At 37.1% G+C, this 26,433-nt stretch overlaps 1 long non-coding RNA gene across 1 annotated transcript; it reads left to right on the top strand.

The window, feature by feature from the left end:
- Nucleotides 1–1,907: 1,907 nt before the first annotated feature.
- Nucleotides 1,908–17,425, top strand: LOC119528844. Its single transcript, XR_005215770.1, has 3 exons — nucleotides 1,908–2,024; nucleotides 3,984–4,057; nucleotides 17,201–17,425. It is a non-coding gene; the product is annotated as an uncharacterized LOC119528844 (long non-coding RNA).
- Nucleotides 17,426–26,433: the final 9,008 nt, after the last annotated feature.

Below are 26,433 nucleotides of genomic sequence, written 5' to 3' on the forward strand. Positions count from 1 at the left end.
AGGCTGTCTGGGTCCTTCTGTGTTGGGCAATATCCATACCATTCTTATTTAACACCAATGGCTATGAGATTTCTATATGGGACTCATTTTTTATAGCTTTAGAATGTATGGACACGAACTCTTTGAAAATACTGCTAATGCTGTTAGAGCTATTTCTAAGATAACTGCATCAACCAGCATTGCAGGCCACCACAGGTCTAGCATGACCAGAATTCATAGAGCTACCAATTACTTTCATACATGGTGTCAGAACTCCCTGAGAAAGTTGTTATTTTATGTTGTCAGATAACAAGGGAATAGTTTTTGTGTGTCATAATCATTGCAGGTGTTTTCCTGCACTTGAAAGAAATCTATTTCATTCCTGATGGGTATAATTTGAGTTCCCTTGGAAAACAGCAGGAAGGAATTGCTTCCTTATCTTCCCTATCTGTGTTATTCTCATGGAGGAGCCTCACATATATACATACACATGTGTGTGTGTGGTGGGGGGAGGTACATGCTGAAATAGGTCTCAATGAACCATATGTCCTTAAAAAGTTGGCTTCATGAAAAACAATTTTTCAAAGTATTGTATATACATATATTTAAGAAAGGTCATAGAAACAAAATCAGCAGCTGTTATGAGAGTAACTTTGCTAGGAATAAAATGTTTGCATTGAGGTGGAGTTTTACATTTCTTTGTATGTGTGTTTTTGTGTGAACTTTCTTTAAAAAAATGCACATTAGTATGGAATATATACATTTAATATATATTCATATATAATACTATATATATATAATATATTTAATATATATCCAAAATGTATATATTTATATATTTAATAATATATTACAGGTTTTGTATATTTAATATGTATCTAATATATATATTTATATATATTTAATACATATTTTAAAGGTGTGAAGCATTACCTTAATTTTCTAGACTTGAAAAGAAATTGATTTTCTACTGTATTCTAGTGACAATAATGGCAAACATTTATTATATGAAAGTTATGCTGCTAATTTACACTTACATTATCCCCTTGACTCTTCAAAACATGCTAAGAGGTAGACATTTATTTGACATTATTATTTACATGTTACAGATGGGTAAACTGAATCAGAGTTTGGATGACTTTCCAAAGATCACACAGGTAATAAGGGAAAGACCCATGTTTCCAAACCAAGGCCCACTAATGCCATAAACCATTATCTTAGCCACTATGCTTTATTAATACCCTAAACTAGAAGTGAAATGATAGGTCAATATCAGAGCCCAGATTTTACATCTTTAAAGTGTTTTCCCTCTATTCTTGAATAAGCAGTAGAAAGTGTATTGATACTGAGAGAGTTGCTGTCACACAGCACAAGGTAAATAAAAATCATCTTAAGTAAAAATGTATGGAAAAATGGTTCTCTTGTTTCCCACTATTTAAAAACTCTCTAGACTTCTGTTCCAGACTTCTGTGTGGTAAAGGAAAGACTTACCAATGGTTGGACAAAAATAAACTATGTTTTGAGGATAATACCATCTCATCAATGTCACGGAAATCTATTACTCATAAAGCAGTTGGGCTTAGGAAGAATGGCTACACCAAGAGAAAGCTGTCTGGCCAGGGAATTATAAAAGCTTTTAATGTGATTAAGGACTCTACCTAAAAAACAAAACAAAACAAACAAACAAAAAGCCATTATCCCAGAGCCAGAGCTGAGCTGTCAGCTTTTGAAGATGGAGCCAACAGTGGTACTATTCATTCAACAAGGCACATGACCAAATTCAGCTCAGACCACAGGGGGCAGGCTTTCAAACAGGGGCTCATAGATCCTATTATTCAGTAATGGGATTTGTGAGCGTCAAGTCTTGTGCATGAAAAATCAACATTTCGGTGTCCAATCTTCCATGTGACAGGGCAGTTGATTAAATAAAAAACTGAAGAAAATTTTGCAAATGTTCTGGCAACTGTTCAGTTTCCTTTTCTCTTCTATCTCTGCATTCTCAAGGATGGATGATACATTCACTGAATGGTAAAATAAGCTGAATGGTGAGCTGATGATCTAACAGAGTATAAAATAATAGTATGTTACATAGTAAATTTAAAAAATTATAAGATATCTATGCTTTGTAGAATTTCTATGACTGGAAATAGCAATGCAAGTGAAAGGAGCCAGCACAGTCCCTGGAATACAGACGGATTCTTTAAATGTTTCTTGAATCTGATGGAGCAAGCTGCTCTAACACAGACTTGATTTTAATTATTAAACTATTGCTTCATACTGACTCTCTCTGGGTAGAATTGTATAATTCTGCTTTCCTTAGTGATGCTGGAAACAGATTATAAAATATGCATGTTTTATTTTTTTTTTTTCCTTGGAATTGGTGGCTAAAGACTTCTTAATTTCATATCCATGGACTTCATTTCCTTTCCTCTTTTTCAGAATGTGGAAGAAGAGTTTTATTCAGTGGCATGATTTCTATGATGCCATTTTGCTCACATTGAGATGAACTTTTGCCAGATGTTATGTTAGAAGCAATCACTGCTGGGGATTCTGTGGGTGTTACTGAAAATTACTTGGACAGAAAAACAATATGTTGGTTCAGTACGGGCTAAAAAAGTAGTTATTCAGGGGCATAAGGGAGTACTTTGCAATATGTGGCAGCGGTTGGAATTCTTTCAGCACAATTTCCAACTAAAATGTCTCCACCCAGAGCTTTGTCACTTTACAGTGTCAGTACCTAGGTTCAAACTTCTTAGACTGACAACTTAGTTTAGACATTTGCTCTTTACTTTTCACATCTCTAATCCATTAATTTCTAATACTGTTGATAGACTGAGTGAAGTCAGTTAAAAAATATTGATACTGTGAAAATCAATCCACAATATTTTTAAGAATCATAAAATCCTGGTAAGAAACATGTTTAAATGAAATAAAAGACTAGCAGCCAATAACAAAAATAAAAGCTTTCCTTCCTTGTTTCTGCTACCGTTTTTCCCCTACCACTCAGTAAGTGTGTATGTGTCCTGTTTCTCTGTACATGGCACATAAAGGGACCATCTGTTTTTAAGCTGTCCCATCTACATCAACGGCTTCCAAATCCATTCACTTACTCAGCCTTTCTTGCCCTCAGTTCTGGTTCTATAATGCAACTTGTAGAATAGAATTTCCCATTTAGAGTGTATGTTATTTTTAAAAATATTTTTGTGTACTTTTTAAAGTTCTTAAGACAAGCATATATTCCTCTTATGAGCAGAAGTAGAGTGATCAACCATCCTAGCTAACCTGAAACTTCAGTGTTAGCACTGAAAGTCCATGTGCTGAGAAATCTGCCACTCCTAGGTAAACAACCTCAGAAAATAACAAGTTTCTTAACTTTCTGGGACCTAAGACAAATATGGAAAATTACTATAGATCATAACTCATTATGAAGAGGAATAAAATATATCAGCTCTTCTGTTGAACCTATTCTAAAATTCAAAGAAAAGTTAATTAGGTTCAGCATTACTTAGGAGGCAACCAAGTAATATACAGGATGCCATGTAAGTTTCTCAAAAAATACAGAAATAGAACCTATAGGGCTATTTCTGACAATGATTTTTGGAAAATTGTATTCTGTGAATATGATTCCATGGGAGACTAAAGAGCTGGTATAATTCTCTGGTGTGGCAACCTATGGCCTGAGCAAAACAGGCCTGCAGATCTTTGGTGCAGAACAGTCTGCATGGCCTAGGCAGCTAAATGTTTAACCTATTGTCTTTCTAAGCCAGTAAAGAGAAAAAGGGTAAATTGACCTTAAAATGTAATCTTATGTAAGCAGGCAGGAAGTGAGAGGCTCTTAGTTTCACAAAAAAACAAGATGTAATTGTTCAAGTGCTATTCTAGTCCTTCCTGCACCATCCCCCAGGTCAAAGTAACCTGTTCCTGCATCTATGCTCCCCCCACCCTTAGGCGGGCCTTTGTCTTAAACCCTTATAAAAGGCTTTCTGCCCTTTTTGCATCTCTAGGTCATCTTCCCTGCAAATGTGATGCCTGCCTGGCCTGAGAGAGCCGTCATGATCTCTCCACAACTTCTCACCCTGTAAGTAAGCCCTGAATACAACAAGTTCATGTATCAGAAAATGCTCGTGGTCTTCTTTGGCCTTTGGACTGGCATGGACCTCTTGGGCTGCGACATCTGGGAAGTTGTATGCAGGTATATACAATATTTAAGAGTAATAGGCAATATGTCTACTTAAGTTATCATACCATAAAAATGATTTCTCTCTCCTAGAGATAGCAGAGTTGGAGGTTACTTGCTTGACCAAAGGCTTTGCTGCATAGTATTCCAAACTGCTCATCAAGGACAGATCCATGAAATGACAGCATTATGTTATCTAAATAAGTGAGTCTAAAGTCTAAAGTCTTAGACCACCTGGTTACTTTCATGTGTCAACTTCTCTAGGTTATGGTGTCCAGTTGTTTGGTCAAGCAAGCGTGCATCTGATTGTTAGTGTAAGGGTGTTTCATGGATTTAAATCATTAATCAGTTAATTGCCACTATGGCTGGTTACATCTACATTCAGCAAAGGAGATTGTCTTTAGCAATGAGAGGGACCTCTTCTTCCAATCAGTGGGAGACTTTACAGAGAGAACTGAAGATTTAAGCAGTCAGAAGAATCTCTGTCTCTCCTTGAGCCATCAGCTTCTCCTGGGAATTCATTTTCATCTTCATCAGAGTTCCCAACTTGCTTGCTTTTGGCTTCTCCTGGGGAATTCAACACCACAATCGAGTTCCCAACTTGTGGCCTGCCCTATGGAAATCGGACTTGCCAATCCCTGTGGTTGCATGAGCTAATTCCTATAATAATATCTTAATATTTACATATCTATCTATATTTCTCTAGCTCTATCTATCTATTATGTATGTATGTGTGTATCTACCTATCTATCTATCTATCCATCTCCTGTCAGTTCTGTTTATCTGGAGAACCCTGACTAATATACCACCCAACCTTTGTTACCACCTAAACTTTTTCCATGCATTTTCTTGGACGTGTTGCTTCCTAGGATGACCTTTTGCTGTTAAAAGTATGTATTTGTTCATTCATTCATTTGTTCTCTCATTTTGTCCTTTAACCCATATTTTTAAAGGACCTAATCCATGCCAGCTACTGTTCTATGTGCCAAATAGATAATAATAAACACAACAGACACATATTCCTGCTTCTATGCAGCTCATAATCTGCTGGGGGAATATAAACGGTAAACTAATGAAAAAAAAATAAAATAAACTTGTTATATGTTAGAGGGTGATAAATTATTTGGAGAAAGGGGATCTGGGGCATTGGAGGCATGTTTCCATTTTAAAAAAGAAAGTGACTCTGGGTAAAGGCCTAAAGGAGAGGAGAAAGCAAGTCATGTGGATATAAGGAGAAATACTGGTAACTCAACCATCTATTTATACTGGTTTTCTTTGTATCACTGTGCTATAAATATTCATTGCTTAGATATAACTATACAAAAATCTCAAGGGCTCAGTTGGACATATGTGCACTTAAAACAATTTTAGGCAGAAAATTGAATGAAGTCATGTATTTTTTAAAATTGAAATTGGAATACAGCTAAATTCTAACAATAAGTTTGCCCATAATAATCTCATGGTCCACATAGTATAGTAATATGAAAAATACTACTGGATTAGGGGTTCAAGAAACCTAGTTCTGATCATTAACATTTCTAATTAGCTATGTTTTGTTTTGTTTTGTTTTGTTTTATCTTTTAAAACATATAGGGTATGTCAAGATGAGCTCTACAATAGCCTCTGTTTCTGAAATGATATAAAATTTTGGAATAAAAGTATGCTAATTCAAAGGGTCATTCTGCCATAGAATAAATAATATCTCATGATTCCTCAACTTCTTCCTTAGAAATTTATTTCCTTAATAATCCAATGGAGACAGTCCAAGAAAAACCTGGGAAGGTTTTGTCCCTTAATGTGAGGTAGACAATTCCAACTAGAGTAAAATATCTCTTTTATCACTTCTGGTAGGCAGAATTCTAATATGACTCACAATGACCAATGTCCTAATATACGCTTGAGTGTGGGCAGAACCATTAATATGACAGGATATGACTACCATGATACTATTACTTTAAATGGCAAAACTGAAATGATGTAAGGTCCCCAATCAGTTGACTTTGAGTAAGTAAAAAGGCACATTATGTTGAATATGCCTGACCCAACCATGTAAGCCATTTAAAAGTGTGCTTAAGCTTTCCCTGTGCTCAGAGAAGTCTTGAAGAACAAACAAGTCCCCATGCATTTTACATCTGCACAGACTAAATTCTGCCAACAATCTGAGGATCTTGGAAGCAGATTCTTCCAGAACCAGGACTGCAGATGAGACTCCAGCCCTGCCTGCACCTCGATTGCACGTGTATTAGACTCTGAGCAGAGAACCCAGCTAAGCTATCTCCGGACTCCTAACCCATGGAATAGCAAATGGGTATTGATTTAAACCATTGAGTGTGTGGTAATTTATTAACAGTGATAGAAGCTAATAGATCAGCAGAAATGGAATTGCTACTGATGACCCCATCCAATTAAAAACAAATATATACTGATGATCAAAATCTCATTTATTCTCATAACATAGATGAGGCACTGCTAATACTTTAGTGAGTTTTCTTCCAGTATATTTCTAGGCATTGTTGCTTTTCCTTATACCAAGCACAAGCACCAGCACACTGCCACCTATGACCTTTGCTCTAGCTGCAGAGCACAGTGGACACATGGGCTTTGGCCGATGGGAAATTTTACCAGGCCGGCTGGATTCCACTTTCCCTATCAACTCCAGTCCTTGAGACTACTGGTTATTTACATCATTGGCACTTGTATTTTACAATTTTTAACTTGGTGTAGATGCAACAAATTTCTAACTCTCAGGACCACAAGTGAGGCCGCAAAACTGAAACTGAGTGATACGCTTCCCACCCACCAACTTTCACTCCTTTAGCCCTTTCACTGACTTTCTATGTCTCTAATCCCTTGTATTAAATCTCTTTCTGTTTGAATTACCTAGTGTGGTTTCTCTTTTCCTTAATGATCCAACCAATATGTAATAATTATTGAATTAAAGTTAAGTTAATTAACTAGATAACTAATTTGATAATCGATATCATTTCATTAGAATTGCTACCGTAAGTATTAATGAAGTGCAGCTTTTAAAATATGAAAGTATTTTTTAATATGTCTTTATATCTTTTGGGAAAGGATACCATAGGGTAACAAATTAATACATCACTATATGTGAAATACAGAGCATGTGCAGGTGAATAGAAATACTTTTTACAGTGTGGTAAGAAACATCTCTCTTGGACCCCTGAAATCACAACATGTAGGTACCAAACTTCTCATCTATTTTAGAACATCCATGTCAGCCACACAGTTTTCACACAACTAGTGCTGTGAAGATTCAAAACCTCACCCTCAAGCCAAATATTTGCAAGAAAAAATATTCAATCTATGCCTCCAAATGGGCTTTAATTTCTCTACTTTTGCAAACTGAGAGGTGCGGGTTATCTGTTAAGAATCCTGCTGTTGTCAGGGACTTCTCTAGTTAGCATTAACAAAGGCTATCTCAGCCCAGCAGGCACATGAAATGAAGGCTGTGCAGAGAAAGACGATCTCAGGGTACTGAATATGAAATCTGCTGCTTGACAGGGCAAAGCATAACCACTTAGCTATTTCTTTTAAGCTCCATTTCTCCCCACAAAAGGCTATTCTTTAGTTCTATAGTTCAATTCACAAAAGCATAATGAGAATCTTTGATGTCTAAAGCTGGCTTAAATACAGCAGAAAAACATGAAGTTTGTCTCACTATGTATTTACTACATTTAGTCAAACAATAAATTATATGTCTTGAATAGGGATCAACACATTTAATAGATACATTTTATCCATCATGCCTAAAATCCATTTTATAGGAAAATCTGAAAGTTTTACTTAAAAAAATCCCAAGAAAAAGCCTTAGGCAAAGAAGAGCTTGCAATTTAGGCAAAAGGAAGTTTTAGCCTTATGTTTCTTTCTGTATTACATTCAATTAAATATCACTCTGTACTGTAAAAGATATTTACAAAAGCAAACAATTGAAGTCTACCAATGTGTTTGAATTATTATTATGGGTGCACCACATTTTAGTATCTCTTAGCCAATTCTTGTTCCTGAAAAATTAATGCAGTTGAGGAAAGCATTATTTTCAATGGTTTGTATTTCACTCTCTGATATAGAAAAGCTTCAGAACTTACTTAAGAAATTGAAACATGGATTTCTGTTTGGAAAAAATCAATCAGGAAGTAAAGTTAGAGTTAGAATTGTGAGCAGTTGGGTATACATGAAGCTGAGATTGAGTGTTAGACACTTAAAAAGCTTGCACTTTTCCTAACCATTGACTGTCCTGCAAATTAACTCAGATTGGTTATGTTAAAAGATAAGAACAAGTCTCTTAGGAGACCCAAACAAGAACCAGCCATAGAGCAGGTTACATTTTAACCTAAAGAGAAATTTTGAAGTAATCTTGTTCAATTTACTCATTTTATTTATTATAAAAATAAAACAAGCATATGGTAAAAAATATCAAAGAGCATGCAAATCATATTCAAAATCATATACAAAAACATATATATATGTATAGATATGAGAGAGAGAGAAAGAAAGCAGGAGGAAGAGGGAGAGGGAAAGAGAGCAGGAGAGGGAGGAGGAGGGGGACGGGAGGGGGAGGGGAGGAGGAGGGGGAGCACTATTGAAGCTCATATAGGAAGTGAGTGAAAACTAGAGGCCAGGTCTCCTGATTCCCCCACCAATGTTCTCTTCATTACATCAGTGGAGTTATAAGATATTACATCAGTACCTTAAATAATATAATATTACTTTTACATTCAGAAACAAAAATTGTTTCAGTGTGATAATTAATCAAAATCCACAAGTTTTTGTTTCCTATTAAGAATAGTCATATACTATGGGAAACTTATATCCCAAAAGTCTAAATTCAAATTTTTATAACGCTATGTAACATTCTACCATCTATTGCAGGATACAAACCCATTACTTATACTAGTGTTTTCCAGTACATGGTTTGCAAACCATTAGTGGGCGGTGATATCAGTATAGTGGGACATGGGCAGTATTTTTTAAAACATTTAAAAGAATAGAATTTTAAAAATGCCATGATAAGGGTGAGAGTGGTTTTATGAAACTATTGTTTAACTTTTTTTAAGTTATATATATATAACTTCATATATTTTATTTAGGTATAAATGTATCAAGTTAGAATGTAGAATATATTTTTTACTATAGCTACTGCTTTATTTTCAAGCTGCTAAAACAAATACCACACAATGGGTTGGCTTAACAACAGGAATTTATTGGCACTTGGTTTCAGAGGCAAGAAGGCTTGCTTCCTCCCAGGGTCCATATCTTCTGTCTGGCAGGCTATTTTGGGGGTTTCTGGCTTTTTTCTCACATGACAATATTCATGAGGATACCGTCTCCTTTCTCCTCCAGGTTCCGTTGACTTCTGGCTTCTAGCTGCTCCTGTGGCTTCTTTTTCTATGTTCAGTTTCCTTTGCTAATGAGGACTCCAGCCATGTTGGATTACAGCCCACCCTCATTCAGTGTGGGCACATCCCACCTAAAAACATCTTCAAAGGGTCTGTTTTACAGATGGGTTCACACCCACAGGACCAGGTGTTGGGACCTGAACAGGCCTTTTGTGAGGGACATGATTAAATTGTCAACAGTCCTAGTAAAAAAAAGTTTAAAAGCCATTTCTTATATTAACTCTCAAAGCAATTTCTCCCATATGAAGTAGAAAGAAGACAAGGAAACGAGGTGTGAGGTCTTGCAAGAAATGAAATACATTGTAAAAAGCAAAATACAGTCTTTTCATAGAATACTTCTTTAGAAATGGAAAGATAGACTGTCTTTATTAAGTAAATATATCATAGTGAACCCTCTCAAAAAGCTTTACTTTTGCGGGATAATTTATATTATAGAGACAAGGTATCTGTCCCCTGTTTATGTCCCTATTTATGATTCTTTCAGTAATTATGTTTCCTTGGCATTCACATTTGCTCACAACTTACTTCCATTATCAACAAAGTGAGCCAAAGGGAAATAAAAAAGAGAACGCAGAGAATGAAGAAATAACCCACCTGCTGGTTCCTGAAGATAATTGGTGTCAACAGTGAGACAAAAGTTCCTGGCACTTCCTCATGCTGATGTTGATAGAGTGAATTAGAAGGTTTTATTCTATTTTACTCATAGCTAAAAGGACAGGATCGCAAATCCATTAAGAGCAGCTTTTCAAATAGTTAAGGTGGGCGTATGTTGAAATAGGCTCCATTTCTTGCTCAAAACGCAAGCCTTTTCTCAGCATACTGATATTCCTCTTTTCATTTTTTATACTGAGGAGTATGGGATTAAAAGAGGACACACATACCCTAAAGTACACATTCCACTGATGTTCTAGCTAGTACATAATAATGGTTGAACTAGTAGCATAGAAAGAGTTTTTAAAAAAGTCAAAATTTTAACCTAAACCTTCTGGTAATCAATAACACAGTGATGGTAAAACCAACATACAGAATAATATTTCAGGCATAAATGCATAATGATGGAATGAATTCTTTTACATACAAAAGGTGATGACATTTCCACAAGTTCTGATTAAGCAATTTTAGCAAAGTATCATTTAAGTATAAGTAGCAAGCCTAAAGGGTTATATGCAAAGGCAGTCTACAAATCTCAGTAATAAACCCTGGATTCATTTTGAGAGTTGAGGATGCAAACTGCAAAACCTGATCACTAGTTCTTAGAGCAAATGCCAATGTTAAATTTCAAGCTCTGAGCTTGTCTACATTCTCTTTTGAATTAGAACATTATAGGCTAACCAACCTCCTAAATTTAGCATCCCAATTCTAGAGTCTAACTTGTAGATTACAGAAATCCTGACACATATTTGCTTTGGATTTGGATCACACATAATAAATGAGTTGATTTCAGATACACATACCTTTAGTGTAGAAGACATAGAAAACGAAATCTCTTCCTGAAAATAGCTTCTAGATTTATCTGTAGACACTTTTCTGCATGCTATTTTGATATTGAAGTTAAATTTCCTAATTTTTTTCCCTGTAGAAGAAAAAGTGTGTCAAGTTTTATGATGCCATTAACAGACTCTTTGATTGCTGGAGTTGCAACAGTATAAATTGTCAAGTCTGCGACAATAAAGGCTGTCCCTTTGAGATTAAATATTTCTAAGTGTGACAGTAAACACACACAGAGTGAAAAGAGAATTGAAACGCACTAGTTAATAAATCAGTCTGAAGAACATGCCCGGGTGATTGAATGAAAGAGAAACTCAAATCTTTCATGGAATTTCTAAAATTTCAAATGGTATTATTTCATTCATTAATAGCACCTCTGTGCCTCAGCCCAAAATATTACTCCTTCAATATGACACTATTTCTTAAATATAAACAATATAATGTCTAGTGTCTGATACTCAATAGCTTAAAGGTTCAATGTATACTTACATTTCTCTGTATAAATTATATCTAATTGATATATAAATACTGTAATACAACCTAATCTAATATTTTGGAGAAACAATATATTTATAAACCATTTCACCATTTGAGGAAGTTTTTATTTATTTTTAGTTCAGATTTTCCTGGAGAAATGGAAGAATGTGAAGAGCGATAATCTATTATAAGGAGATAATTCTAGGCATCTGCATCTGTTTATATATACATATATAAATATATACATCTATTTATATATCTATATATACATATAGATATAGAAAGTGAATATTTGTTGAGTTTACTCTCCCAGACATTGCCAGGTGCTGGAGATGTCATGGGAAATGCTAAACAGTTTCCTACCTGTCTGCATAGCATTTGTGGATTCGGGGTCAAACAAGCGTGGATTCAGTAACCAGGAAACTTTCATCAGCTTTTATATAAAAGTTCTTATTTAATTATCAAAATAACAGCCACATGTCCATAATGGAATACTACTGATAGCTGCATCAACAGAGGTACATCCTAAAAGCATCTTCTAAGTGAAAGAAGCCATACACAAAAAGAGTATGTAGTATATGATTGCCTTGTTACAAATTCTGAAAAGGCAAAATGACTGAGACATAAAGTAGATCAATGCTTGCCAGGGGCTGAGGCTGGGTGAGGGAACTGACTGAAAAGTGGCACAAGGAAACTTTTTAGGGTGATGCAAATGTTCTATACCGTGCTTGTGATGGTGGTGACACAACTGCATACATTTGTCAAAAGTCATTACATTGTACAATAAAAATGGTGAATTTTGTTAAATGAAAAGTATAACCCAATACAGCTGATTTTGTAAAATTCAATTTTATTGAGATATGTTCACATCATACAATCATAGAAATTGTACAATCAATTGTTCCCAGTATCATTATATAGCTGCACAACCTGACATCACTATAACCAATATTTGAACATTTTCATTACTGCAAAAATGTGAAGAAGAATAAAAATTAAAGTACAAAAGAATACCCAACACATCCCACACCCCATCCCTCTCTATTATTCATTTACTTTTTGTCCCCCTTTTTCTAGTCATCTGTCCATACACTGGAAAACAGGAGTGTGAGCCACAAGGTTTTCACAATCACAGAGTCACACTGTTTAAGGTACATACCTATACAATTGTCTTCAAGAATCAAAGCTACTGGGTTGCAGTTCAACAGTTTCAGGTATTTCCTTCTAGCTATTCCAGTACACTAAAATTAAAAAGGGATATCTGTATAAGACATAAGAATAACATGCAGAATGTCCACTCAACTCCATTTGAAATCTCTCAGCCACTGAAACTTTATTTTGCTTCATTTTGCTTCCCCCTTTTGTCCAAGAAGGCTTTCTCAATCCCATGATGCCATGTCAGGTTCAAACTCAGCAATCATGCCCCACATTGCCAGAGAGCTCTTATCCCCTGGGAGTCATATCCCACATAGTGGGGAGGGCAGAGTGTTTACTTGCAGTGTTGGCTTAGCAAGAAAGGCCACATCTGAGCAACAATAGAGGTTCTCTGGGTTGACTCTTAGGCACAATTGTAAGTAGACTTAGCCTCTCCTTTGTTGTCACAAGCCTCATAAGGGCAAGCCCCAAGACCAAGGACTTGGCCTTCTAAATTGGTAGTCGAATGTGTGTGAGAATATCAGCAGTTCCACAGTTTAATATTTCCACATTTTCCCCCAGTCCCTCAAGGGGATTTTAAGAACTACATTATCCTCTGCCCAGATTTCTCTGGGATGTATTGGGGATTCACACTAACTTGTACAAACCAACCAGATCTCACTCCTCATTCAAAGTTCCATGTAATTATGGTTTTTGAGTAAACTGATCGTACAAGTTGAATTATATACTGTGCTACAGAAAATATAGATTTTGTACGGAATAAAAACTTTTTTCTTTGGTCTCACACAGAAGTTGAAGTTTTAAAACACTGTCAATACTGTTCTTTACCTTTACTTTGATTTACCTTAGCCTTAACCAAGTCCATTTTGTTCATATCTCTAATTGATATCTGCTCTCTTTTTCAGTGTCTTTAACATTTGCTGTATGGGGTAATGGTGACATTCATAGCTGCCAAATTCTGTTGTCACATCACACAGATACCCAAAGTTCTAGGGACTAACCAAGTTATACACAAGAGTTCAACATCTCAGAATTTAGAAATAGCCCTTACAACTCAGGAATAGATGAAACTTCTATAAGAGCTTACAATCTAGGAACCTTAATCATAAGCCTTCCCCTGATAACCTATGCTCCCAGATTCAATTCTCAGAGTTTGCACATTGTCATTAGTCCATATTAGTGAGGCATCATAAGGTTTGTCCTTGCATTTCTGGTTTATTTCACTCAACATATTGTCATCAAGGTCCATTCACCTAGTTGCAAAATTCATAACTTCATTCCTTCTCATTGTCATTCTATATTCCATTGAATGCATACACTGCAGTATGCCATTCTGTTTACCAGTCGATGTACCCTTAGGCCATCTCCCTCCATTGTGAATCATGAATACTGCCACCATAAACCCCACTGTGTAAATGTTCATTCATGTCCCTGTTCTCAGTTCTTCCAAGTATATACCCAATAACAGGGTTGCAAAACCATATGGCAACCCCATACTTAGCTTCCTGTGGAACCACCACACTGCCCTCCAGATGGGCTGCACCATTATACTTCCCCACCAACAGTAATTAAGTTCATTCCTCTCTCCAGATTTTCTCCAGCACTTGTATCGCTCTGTTTATTTTTTAAAGTTTTATTCACACACCATGCATTCCCTCCTCAGTAAACAATCAATGGTTCCCAGTATAATCACATTGTTATGCATTCACCATAATCTATATGAGGACGTTTCCACTTCTCTGCAAAGAAAGAGAAAGAGGAGAAAAAAGAAAAAAAGAAAAAGAAAAAAATGATGACTAAAAAAATAAAATAAAAAATAAGATAAAAATAAAATAAAGTACAGTAAAAAGATCAGACAACAACATCAATGCCAGGAATCCCATACCCCTCCCTTATACTCCCCTCTTATAGACATTTACTTTGGTATATTTCCTTTGTTACAATTAATGGAAGCACATTACAATATTACTATTAACTGTAGACTCTAGTTTGCATTGATTGTATTTTTCCCCAATACCATCCCATTTTCAACACCTCACAAAGTTGACATTCATTTGTTCTCCCTCATATAAAGACACTCTTATATTGTACATTTAATCACCATCATGGACCACTCTAGGTTTTGCTAAGTTCTACAATCCCAGTTTTTACCTTTTGTCTTTCCTTCTGGTGTCATACATGCCTCTAACCTTACTCTTTCAACCATATTCATAGTTATCTTTGTTTAGTAGAGTTACAATATTGTGTTACCATCACCCAATATTGTGCTGTCAATTTCTGGATCTATACAATCAATGCAGTGGGACATTCTGTACTTCTTCAGCATCAAATGCCTAATCTCTGCCCTCTTTCTATCTCTTGATGTCTTCATTTCTACAGTCTTCTCTAAACCTCTTTCTCCTGTCTTTCCTATCTGTTTGTAGCACTCCCATTAGTATTTCTTGTAGAGGAGGTCGCCTGTTCATGAATTCTCTCTGTGTCTGTTTATCTATAAATATTTTAAAATTTCCCTCATTTTTGAAGTACACTTTTGCCAGATATAAGATTCTTGGTTGGCAGTTTTTGTCTTTTAGTAACTTGAATGTCATACCACTGCCTTCTCGCCTCTATGGTTTCTGCTGAGAGATCCGTACTTAGTCTTATCGAGGTTCCCTTGTGTGTGATGGATTGCTTTTCTCTTGCTGCTTTCAGAATTCTATCTATGTCTTTGACATTTGAAAATCTGATTGGTAAGTGTCTTGGAGTAGATCTACCTGCATCAATTCTGTTTGTTGTATGCTGTGCTGCTTATGTCTTTCATAACAGTTGGGAAATTTTCATTGATTATTTCCTCTTACTTTCTGCTGCCTTTTCCTTCTCTTCTCCTTCTGGGACACCTATAACATGTATATTCATGTGCTTCACGTTGTCATTCAGTTCCCTGTGACCCTGCTCATATATTTCCATTCTTTTTTCCATCTGTTCTTTTGTGTGTAGAATTTCAAATGCCTTGTCCACTAGTTCATTAATCCTTTCTTCGGCCTCTCCAAGTCTGCTGTTGCATGTTCCCATTGTGTTCTTTGTTCTTCTTTTGTGGCTTTCATTCCCATAAGTTCTGCCATTTGTTTTTCCAAGCTTACAAATTCTTCCTTAGGGTCATCCAGTGTCTTCCTTATACCCTTCATCTCTTTTGTCACATTTTCTTTTAACTAGTTGCTTTGATTTAGAAGATTTGTTTGAACATCTTTAAATAGTTGTTTCAATTCCTGAATCTCAGTTGAGGTGTTAAATTGTCCTTTGACTGGGCCATCTCTTCATGTTCCTTGGTGTGTCATGATTTTTTGCTGTCTAGGCATCTGATTTTCTTGATTAGTTTATTCTGGAGGTTGTTTTCTCTCTTTTGCCAAGGATTTTCTTGTCAGTTTTCTCTTATCTCTCTTTTCTTTGTTTCTCTCACTGGCCAATTGTCAGATTGGCTTTGCCCCCCATATTCCCCACAAAACCAGGTGCCCACCATGGCCTACCAGAAAGTTGGGAGGTAGATACTGGGCACCCCAGCAAGTTCACTGTATGTGGTAATACATACCTGCTGGCTTCTAGTGGTGCTCTGTTTTCCATCAGCCAGCAGGACCTGGGTTTGTTTTAGAGCCCTGCTTTAACAGCAGGTTCTTCCATATTTCTCAGCCAAAATAGGGCCATGTTTCCTTACAGGGTATGTAGACCAGCTCCTGTGGTCCTAAGAAAGGTCTGGAGCATCTTTTTAAAAAGTGTTGCAATTCCTTTAACCTTCTGGACTGTCCAGAAGATGGCACAGTACAGTAACTTAATTGCCCTCAGACATTGCTTTGCCTCAGAGCACAGGCTGCATCTACACAGGTGAGCTGGAAAGGTGGAGTTCTTATGCCCTCCCTTGCTGGCCAAAATCTGGCTCAATGTAGGGTTCCACCTGTGACAAAGTACTCTCTCAGCTGACCCAGGACTCCAGCCATCCCCAAGGCAAGGAAACAGTTGCTGGCTGTTGCCTCCCTCAAGGGTGGGGGAACAGCTTTTGGACCCTGGGCTGTAAACACAGTCTCTGTTCATGTTTTCTCAGTCTCTTTGGCCCTCACTGACCTGGGACTTGAAATGTCCTCCCCCGTTCCCTTGGTCTTCAAACGATGGGGTATGTCTCCCTGCTGTGAGAGATTTGGCAGGAGGGGTCCCGTCTGCTGATTCTGTGCCTTTCCCACATGAAACTGAGTGAGGGGGAGAGGAGAGGACTGGCTGGTCTTGCATAGAAGATTCCTACCTGATATTTCTTCTCTTTTTTCAATTTGGCATTTGCAGTGTCCTTCTCCAGTCTATATCCTCCTCCAGAGTTTCAAACAGTTCAGAATTATCTTTTTCTTCATTGAATTTCTGGAGAGACGTTTTCAGTAGCTGTTTATGTCACCATATTGATGGCATCACAGCTGATTTTTAAAAAATAAAAATGCACCCAAGGTGAATATTATTTATCTATTTTTTGTTTTTGTTTTTATGACAGGAAACTGTGGTTGTAAACTGAGTCCGTTGCACAAGATCACAAGTCACTGAACTGAATCCACAGTTGCTTGACCCCAAAACCACAAATGCTATGCAAACAGGTAGGAAATTGGTTAGCATTTCTCATGACATCTCCAGCACCTGGCACCATCTGGGAGAGTAAACTTAACAACTATCCACTATATTTACATATCTATGTATCTATATATGTACAAAATGCCCAGAATAGTCTCCTCATAATAAATTATCTCTCCTTGTGTTCTTCCATTTCTCTAGGAAAATCTGAACTAAAAATAAATAAATAAAAACTTCGTCAAAAGGCAAATGGTTTATAAATGCATTGTCTCTGTGAACTATTTGGTTATGTTACAGTATTTACATATCAGTTAGATATAATTTACACAGAGGAATGTAACTATATGTTTTGGTTGTGGGTCATAAAATTTGGTGCTTACATTTTACATAAAATTCATTTGATGTCTTATTGCATTCCTGAATAAGAATATTGGAAATTAATGTAAATATTATTTTCTTTTTAAGTATTCTATGTGGGTCTTTTCTTTCCACAGTTCCATCTAATGAGTCCCATATAAGACTCCTATACTTTGAAAGCAAGGCTTATTCAAGAGACCTAACCTTGACCTGTCTGGTTGCCATTCTGTTTATAAATGGCCTTGTATCCTATTGCACACTCTCCAAACATACCCGGTTTTGTTGATTTTCGCTCTCAGATTTCAGATGCTGCAATCTCTCATTACATCTGGAACACCCATGTTTACTGGAGAGAGTTTCTTATAAACAATTTAAATGCGGTTGTCAAAAATCCATGCCAGCTGCTTCAGCTTCCTCCCCCATATTGAGGATAATTACATCTGCAAATTGCAAGGAAACAAGGTCTTTTTCTCTCTCTCTTGCTGGGTGTCTCTGTCTCTGTCTTCAAAGACTTCCAGACTCACTGTCTGGGTTTATTTCAGATTGAAGAAAAGTATAATTTAAAGAGTAGTCTTTCTCCTTTCCTCCAAACAAAAAAAAAAATAGGAAAAAATATTTCAGTGGGAGTAAAGACAACAACTATGCATCATTCAAGGTGCCCTTTTAAAATAGAAATAAAAATCAGAAATAAAAAATTCAAAGGTGGGTTTGAATTAGAAGCATTTCTTTATAAGAAAGAATCATAAGTCTCTTGCTATCCATTAGCTGGAAATATTACCAAATATTCCACGGTATTTGCTTTTGATGTAAGGAAACAAAATATTCAAAGAAATACCAAGGCAGTAGCAGCACAATCATGTGTACATGAGTGAAGAAAGTACCCTCTACTTCAATTATTTAAAAACATGTGCCTGTGATGCTTATAATTTAAGCACTTGACTTACAGGTTTCAGATGAGTCAACACATAAACACCAATACCCTAAGCTCTGCACCCTTCACTGATAGGGATTAGAGGTTAAAATATTTCCACTTCAGCACATAATCTGCATTATTTCTATAACTAACCACAAAAGGCTGATAAGGAAACTGCGACTGATGTAAGAACTAAGAAAAACTGCTCTTTGGGGGTGTCTGGAAATTGTAATAGACACGGATATTCTTAGTGACAGGATAGAAACATTTTGACAGTAAGCAATCCAGAGTAAACTGCAAAAGGGCATGCACTCAGGAGCATCTTGAAAGGACTTGGGTAACAGTTGACAGATTTGACAATTAAAAATATAAGACATCCAGTTAAATTTGCATTTCAGATAAATAATTACTTTTTCTTATGCACATATTCTATGCAATACTTGGGACATACTTATACTAAAAAATCCCAATTTGTTGTTTGTTTGAAATTCAAATATAACTGGGTGTCCTACACTTTATCTGGAAACCCTAACTTAAGTGTAAGAGCAAAGTTATGGGTAACTCTACAGGTGCTAAAATAATTGCAAAATTAATATTACACAAAGTAATCTTGAAATATATTGCCATTCCTTATGTGATAGGGCAATATTGGGGGCTGGATCATGAAGATTTGTCCAATGAACAAAAGAAAAATAAAGATTATGGGTCAAGTTTACCACAAAGTAAGAGAACCATAATTACAGGATGGATACTATTCTGAAAAAAGTACTTTCTAACTTTTTTGGTATTATGCTGTCTTTTCATTTATTAAATGGTGGTGGGAAGGGATGTTATTTTGACATTGTTTCTAAATATCCTTAGTTGATGAAATAAAAAGAAGGCTTCATGATGTTGGTCTTCCTTTTTAAAGGTCTGTAAAAATCCCAAAGACTTGTTTCTACTAGTCTCAATTCCTGTTTCCTTTTATTTATTTAAATCATCTGAAGTTATATTATTTTTGACTGGTTAACATTGAAATAAGGAAACTCTGTTTCATTTTCTTCAGAACTACCTCTCCTTCCATTGACTTCTATTCAGATATTATAGCTCCTTTTCTGTTATGTCTAGTCACAACCACACTAGGGTGAAACAAATTATTTTCCTATTTGTAATAAAATCTTTTCAAGATAAAGAAGTCTTGCTCTCTGAATTTAATGCTCACTGTGTTGCAAATCTTGGCTTGGCCCATGTTTGCCCTACATACATACCACATTAGTCAAACTTGCTTGCATCTCTCCAATATGCCTGTAACAGCCTCTTGAATGATTGTTTTCCTTTCACTCTTGCCCCACTTCAAAAAGTATTTCACAAAGTAGCCCTGTGACATCTTAAATGTTTGAATCAGATAGTATCACTTCTTCTGTTCAAAACCCTCTGGTGGCCTCCCATAACCCTTAGAATAAAATACCAATTTACAACTAAGCCCCTAGTGATGTGAACTTGAGACAGCTCTCCTGGGTTAAATTGTGTCCCCACAAAATATATGTTGTCATCTGTGCCAGTTTGTATATTTATGCCCCCCAGAAAAAGCCATAGTCTTTAATGCATTCTTGTTGGGGCAGATGCATCAGTGTGGATCGGGTTGGAACCTATTGGGTCAGTGTCCATGGAGATGTGCCCCACCCAACTGTAGGTGATAAATCTGATTGGATAATTTCCATGAAGGCATGGTCCCACCCATTCAGCGTGGGCCTTGTTTAGTTTACTGGAGCACTATATAAGCTCAGATAGAAAGAGATCATAGTTAGCTGGAGCTAAAACAGACATTTTGAAGATGGTTGTTGGAAGCTGATGCAGACATTTTGGAGAATGCCATTTTGAAATGCAACCTAGGAGCAAGCAGATGCCAGCCATGTGCCTTCCTAGCTAACAGAGGTTTTCTGGATGCCAATGGCCTTTCTCCAGTGATGGTACCCTTTGTTGATGGACACTTTATGACCTTAAGACTGTAACTATGTAACCAAATAAACCCCCTTTTATAAAAGCCAATCCATTTTTGGTGTTTTGCATTCCAGCAGCATTAGCAAACTAGAACAGATTTTGGTACCCGAAGTGGGGTGCTACTGAGTTTGCAAATACAAAACATGTTGGAAGAGCTTTTTAAATGGATAAGGGGAAGGTTCTGAAAGAATTGTGAGGCACTTGATAGCAAAGTCCTAATTGCTTTGAAGAGTTTATGGAAATACGGACTCTAAAGATAATTCTGTTGAGGCCTTGGACAGAAATGATGAATGTGTTGTTGCAAACTGGAAGAAAGGCAGTGGCAGAGAATTTGGCAAAATTGAGTCCTAGTGTCAGATGGAAGGAAGAATTTGAAGGTGAGAAGCTGGGATATTTGACTGATGATAATGCAAAACTAAAAGTTGTAGATTAGCAGCTTATAGTAAGATGTGAGCAGAGAGAGATACACTTAGTACTGAACTCTTGGGTTCAAAGAAACCAGAAACTGATGGTTTGGAAAATTTCAGGCTTCCAGGGGGTGAAACCCCAGAAACTACAGCCCAATGTGAGGATTTCACTAAACATGGAACCCATCACCATTTCAGTACAAGCCAAGTTTGGAAAAGGAATCAAGCTGAAAGATTTGTGGAAAGTCCTATTGTCTGATGGCTTTGACCCCTGTGTGCTTCATGCAAAGCCAACAGAATTTTTGTGAGATCTTTACAGAGATGACACCAGTCTGGACTGGAGGGGACAGACAAGGAACAAACTGAAGGAAAAATTTCCTCAAAGACAGCCATGGAGGTTGAGGTCTGAAGTCAAGAGGTCTCAGGCTGGGAGAGTGGAGTGGCCCACACATATGGAAATGGTGAGTTTGCCCTGGAGGTCGAGGGTGGGCCTTCAGCCTCGATGCTCCAGAAGAATTTTGCCACACCAAGCCCCAAGGATAAGGGTGGAGCACATTCCCAGCATACTGGGGAGAGCCTGGCCACCACCCCACTGTTCTGAAGGGGTGGAGCATGTGCCCCAGAGGTGGAAGAGAATCCAGGGGCTGCCCCAATGTTTGAGGAGGGTGCGGCCGAGAAGGTGGTCTCCCCAATGTGTGGATATGTTGGAGCACTCACCCCAGCATTTGGAGAGAAAAGGGCTGCCACAGAGGCCCTTAGGAAGGGTTAGACTCCCGCTCTCTCAAGCCCCAAGGATGCAAACTCTCAGACTTTGAAATCTAATGGAGTTTGCCTTGCAGGTTTTAAGAATTGTTTTGGTCCCTAAAATCGTGTTTTCCTTTCAGTTTCTCCTTATGGCAATGGGAATGTTTACCCTATGACTGTTCCTCCTTTGTATATTGGAAGCAGATAACTTGTTCTAAGTTTCACAGGTACAGAGCCAGAAGGTAATTTTGCTTTTGGACAGACCATGCTTGTAACTGATTTTGATTGGATCTTGTACTTACCTATAGATATTGAAATGATTTAAGTTTTTGTGACATTGTGATGGGATGAATGTATTTTGTATTTGGAAAGAATATGTTTTTCTGGTGCCCAGGGGGTGGAATGTGCCAGTTTGTATATTTATGTCCCCCAGAAAAAGCCATATTCTTTTATGCATTCTTGTAGGAGCAGATGTATTAGTATGGATTGGGTTGGAACCTATTGGTTCAGTGTCCATAGCGATGCACACCCAACTATAGGTGATAACTCTGATTGGGTAATTTCCATGGAGGCGTGGCCCTGCCATTCAGCATGGGCCTTGTTTAGTTTACTGGAGCACTATTTGAGCTCAGACAGAAAGAGCTGATAGCTAGGTGGAGCTGAGACAGACATTTTGAAGATGGCTGTTGGAAGCTGATGCAGACATATTGGAGAATGCCATTTTGAAATGCAACCTAGGAGCAAGCAGATGCCAGCCGCATGCCTTCCCAGCTAACAGAGGTTTTCTGAATGCCAATGGCCTTTCTCCAGTGAAGGTACCCTTTGGTGATGAACACTTTATGGCCTTAAGACTGTAACTGTGTAGCCAAATAAACCCCCTTTTATAAAAGGCAATCCATTTCTGGTGTTTTGCATTCTGGTAGCATTGACAAACTAGAACATCTTCCTAATCCCTGGTACCTGTAAATGTGACCTTATTTCGAAATAGGGTCTTTGCAGATATAATCAAGTTAAGATGAGGCTATTCGGGATTATGGCAGATCCTACTTGAATGACTGTTGTCCTTATAAGAAGGGGGAAATTTTGACACAGACATACAGAGACAGGAAGAACTCCATGTGATGAAAGAGGCAGAGATTACAGTGATGCTTCCACAAGCCAAGGAATGCCAAGGATTGCTGACAACCACCAGACGTAAGGAAGAGGCAAGGGAGTATCCTCCCCTAGAGCCTTCAGAGAGATGAACCTGCTGACAACTTTTAGGACTTGTAGCCTCCAGAACTGTGAGATAATAAATCTCTGTTGTTTTAAGGCACCCAGTTTGTGGCACTTTGTTGTAGCATCCTTAGGAAAGTAATACACTATCTCTCCAGCTATATTTCTACCACTTACTGCCCATCTCTGTTCTGCAATTGCCCTTTCTTTTTGCTTCTCAAACATGCTCAAGTTCATTCCAACTGCAGGATTTTGAGCTTGCTGCTACTTCTCTGTGGAACTCTCTTCCTTCAGATGTATGCATAGCTCACTTTATCACTTCAATAACTTTAAAATTCTAATATTACTGCTTCAGAGATTCTTTCCCTATTCATACATTGTATTTAATAAGCCATCCCCTAACCCCATCACCAATACACGCTTCACTGTTTTGTTCTCATCTTCTATTTTTCTTCACAGTACTTGAAAATACACAAAATTATTTATTTATTTATTGTATAACACTCCACATTAGAAAACAAAAGACCACTGAAAAATAACATTGTCTCTCTGTTCAATACTATATCTTCACTACCTCATACCAATCAAAAATATTGTGGAGTGAATGAATGAATCGAACATCCCTTGATTTAGGTGACTGATTCAGAAGACAATTTGAAAAAAAATAACCTTGGATACATTTAAAGTCATCCTTTCCCCATGATCTCAAACTGTGCCTTTTTATACTTTCCTTATCATGAGCATTCCATTGTCATTTTTCCCTGTGATTTTATTGAGATATAGTCGCAAACCATACAATTATCCAAGTGTATAATCAGTTGTTCACAGTATCATCATATAGTGTGCATTCATCACCACAATCAATTTTTGAACATTTTCATTATTCCAAAATAAGTAATAAAAATAAAAATAAGAATAAAAGGAAAAATAAAAGTAAAAAAGAACACCCAACCATCCCTTCTGTCCACACACTGGATAAAGGGAGTGTGAGCCACAAGGTTTTCACAATCACATGGTCACACCATGTAAGCTATATAATTATACATTCATCTTCAAGAATCAAGGCTTCTGGATTACAGTTAAACAGTTTCAAGTATTTCCTTCTAGCTATTCTAATACACTAAAAACTAAAAGGGATATCTAGCTAATGCATAAGAATAACTTCCAGAATGACCTCTCAACTCCTATTTGAAATCTCTCAGCCACTGAAACTTTACTTTGTTTCATTTCTCTTCCCTCTTTTGGTCAAGAAGGCTCTCTCAATCCCAGGATGTCAGGTCCAGACTCATCCCCAGGAGTCATGTCCCATGTTGCCAGGGAGATTTACATCCCTGGGAGTCATGTCTCATGTAGGGGGGAGGGCAGCAAAACTACCTGCAAAGTTGGCTTAGAGAGAGAGGCCACATCTAAGCAACAAAATAGGTTCTCTGGGGGTGACTCTTAGGCATATACATAAGTAGGCTTAGCCTCTCCTTCGCAGTAACAGGCTTCATAAGGGCAAGCCCCAAGATCCAGGGCTCAGCCTACTAAATTGGTAGCCACAATGCTTGTGAGAATATAAGGAATTCCCCAGGTGGGTAAGTTTAATATTTCCACATTTTACTCCAGTCTCTCAAGGGGCTTTTCAAACACTTGTTATTTTCTGCCCAAGTTACTCTGGGATGTATCAGAGCTTCATACTAACCTGTACAAACAAATGAGATCTCATTCCCTTTTCAAGGTTCCATGTAATTGCGGTGTTTGAATAAACTGAACATACAAGTTAAATTAGATAGCATGCTAGAGAAAATAGAGATTTTCCACAAAATAAACACTTCTTCCTTTGGTCTCACACAAAAGTTGAAGTTTTAAAGTACAGTCAATATCATCCTTTACCTTTTAGTCTGGTTTACCTTAGTCCTAACCACTTCCATTTTGTTCATATCTCTAATTAAAGTCTGATCTATTTTTTAGCTTCTTTAACAGTTGCTATATGGGGTAATGCTGACATTCATAGCTGCTGAATTCTGGCTCTGAGTCTCAGGTATCACACAGATACCCAAAGTTCCAAGGACCAACCAGGTTAAACACAAACAGCTCATCATCACAGAATATAGAAATAACCATTACAATTCAGGAATAGATGTAACTACTGTAAGAGCTTACAATCTAGGATCCATTACAATAAGCCTACCCCTGATATCCTATGCTCTCAGATAAAATTCTAAGAGTTTGCACATTATAGTTAGTTCATATTAGTGAGGCATAATAATGTCTGGTTTTGTTTTGTTTTTTTTTTCATTTCTGGCTTATTTCACTCAACATACTGTCCTGAAGGTCCATATACCTCGTTGCATATCTCACAAAGTCATTTATTCTTGGATCCGTTCAATATTCCATTGTATGTGTATACCACAGTTCACCATTCCATTCATTAGTCGATGTACCCTTAGGCCACCTCCATCCTTTGCAAATCATGAATACTGCTGCCATAAATACTACTGTGCAAATGTCCATTTGTGTTCCTGCTTTCAGTTCTTCCAAGTATATACCCAATAATGGGGTTGAGGGAACATATGGCAACACCATACACCCATAGTTAGCTTCTAGAGGAACCACCACACATCCCTCCAGATGGGCTGCACCACTCTACTTCCTCACCAACAGTGATTAGGTACATCCCTCTCTCCACTCCATTGTCTCTTGAGAACTGAGCTTCAGGTTAAGAAGCATCCCTAGTGTAGAGGTTATCTACTGCAGGCATTAAAAGGATATTCATAGAAATTGAGTCCTACTGTCTTGTCCTATTGGCCTTTCACAACTTACTAAACCAAATATGAAATTACCAGAGATATATATATGGCGAAGTTCTTTACCCTGACATTCTTTACTATAAATGTACATATAAAACCAAAAACCTCCCATACAAACCAAAATAATTGTCCTCTTAATTTATTAATGGGAATATCATAAAAAGTCCTAAATGCCTTTCTCCAACTGGGACCAAAGTCACATTCTTAGTGATAGAAATTTCTTAAGGCTTTTCCTTTTCAGAATGATCTGAGGAAATCATAGCATTATTGAATAGCCTTGGAGAGTCCTACTAGACCTAAGCAAGCTAGAAAAAAAATCAAGGATGAAGGTGTTTTACCAGGTGTTGGTCATAAATGACATAAATAGCATCAGTAGAGCATGCTTAGCTGAGAGTATCTATTCAATAAATATTTGTTGGATAAATGAAATAAAGAATAAATGAACAGTTTAACTCACTATTCCCTTTGAAGTCATTGAGAAGCTATGGAAGCTCACTAAAACTTTTATTGAAAAATCCAAAGATCTAATTTACTCTTCATCATTTTCTATTTAATAGATGTCTTCCTCCTTGAAATTGTCTCTTTACTTTTCGTTTATTACTGCCAACAGCTGATTCCCAAATCCACTTCTCTGTTTTTTCCTACTCTATCCCTTATGGTTGCTTCTTTTTCCTACCAACCCAGGCATCTAAATTTCTCTGTGGCTCTGTATTTAATCATGAATCTTCACGCTTACTCTCTAAGAGAATCC

Source organism: Choloepus didactylus, chromosome 3, assembly GCF_015220235.1.
Source record: "Choloepus didactylus isolate mChoDid1 chromosome 3, mChoDid1.pri, whole genome shotgun sequence".
NCBI classification, from domain to species: Eukaryota; Metazoa; Chordata; class Mammalia; order Pilosa; family Megalonychidae; genus Choloepus; species Choloepus didactylus.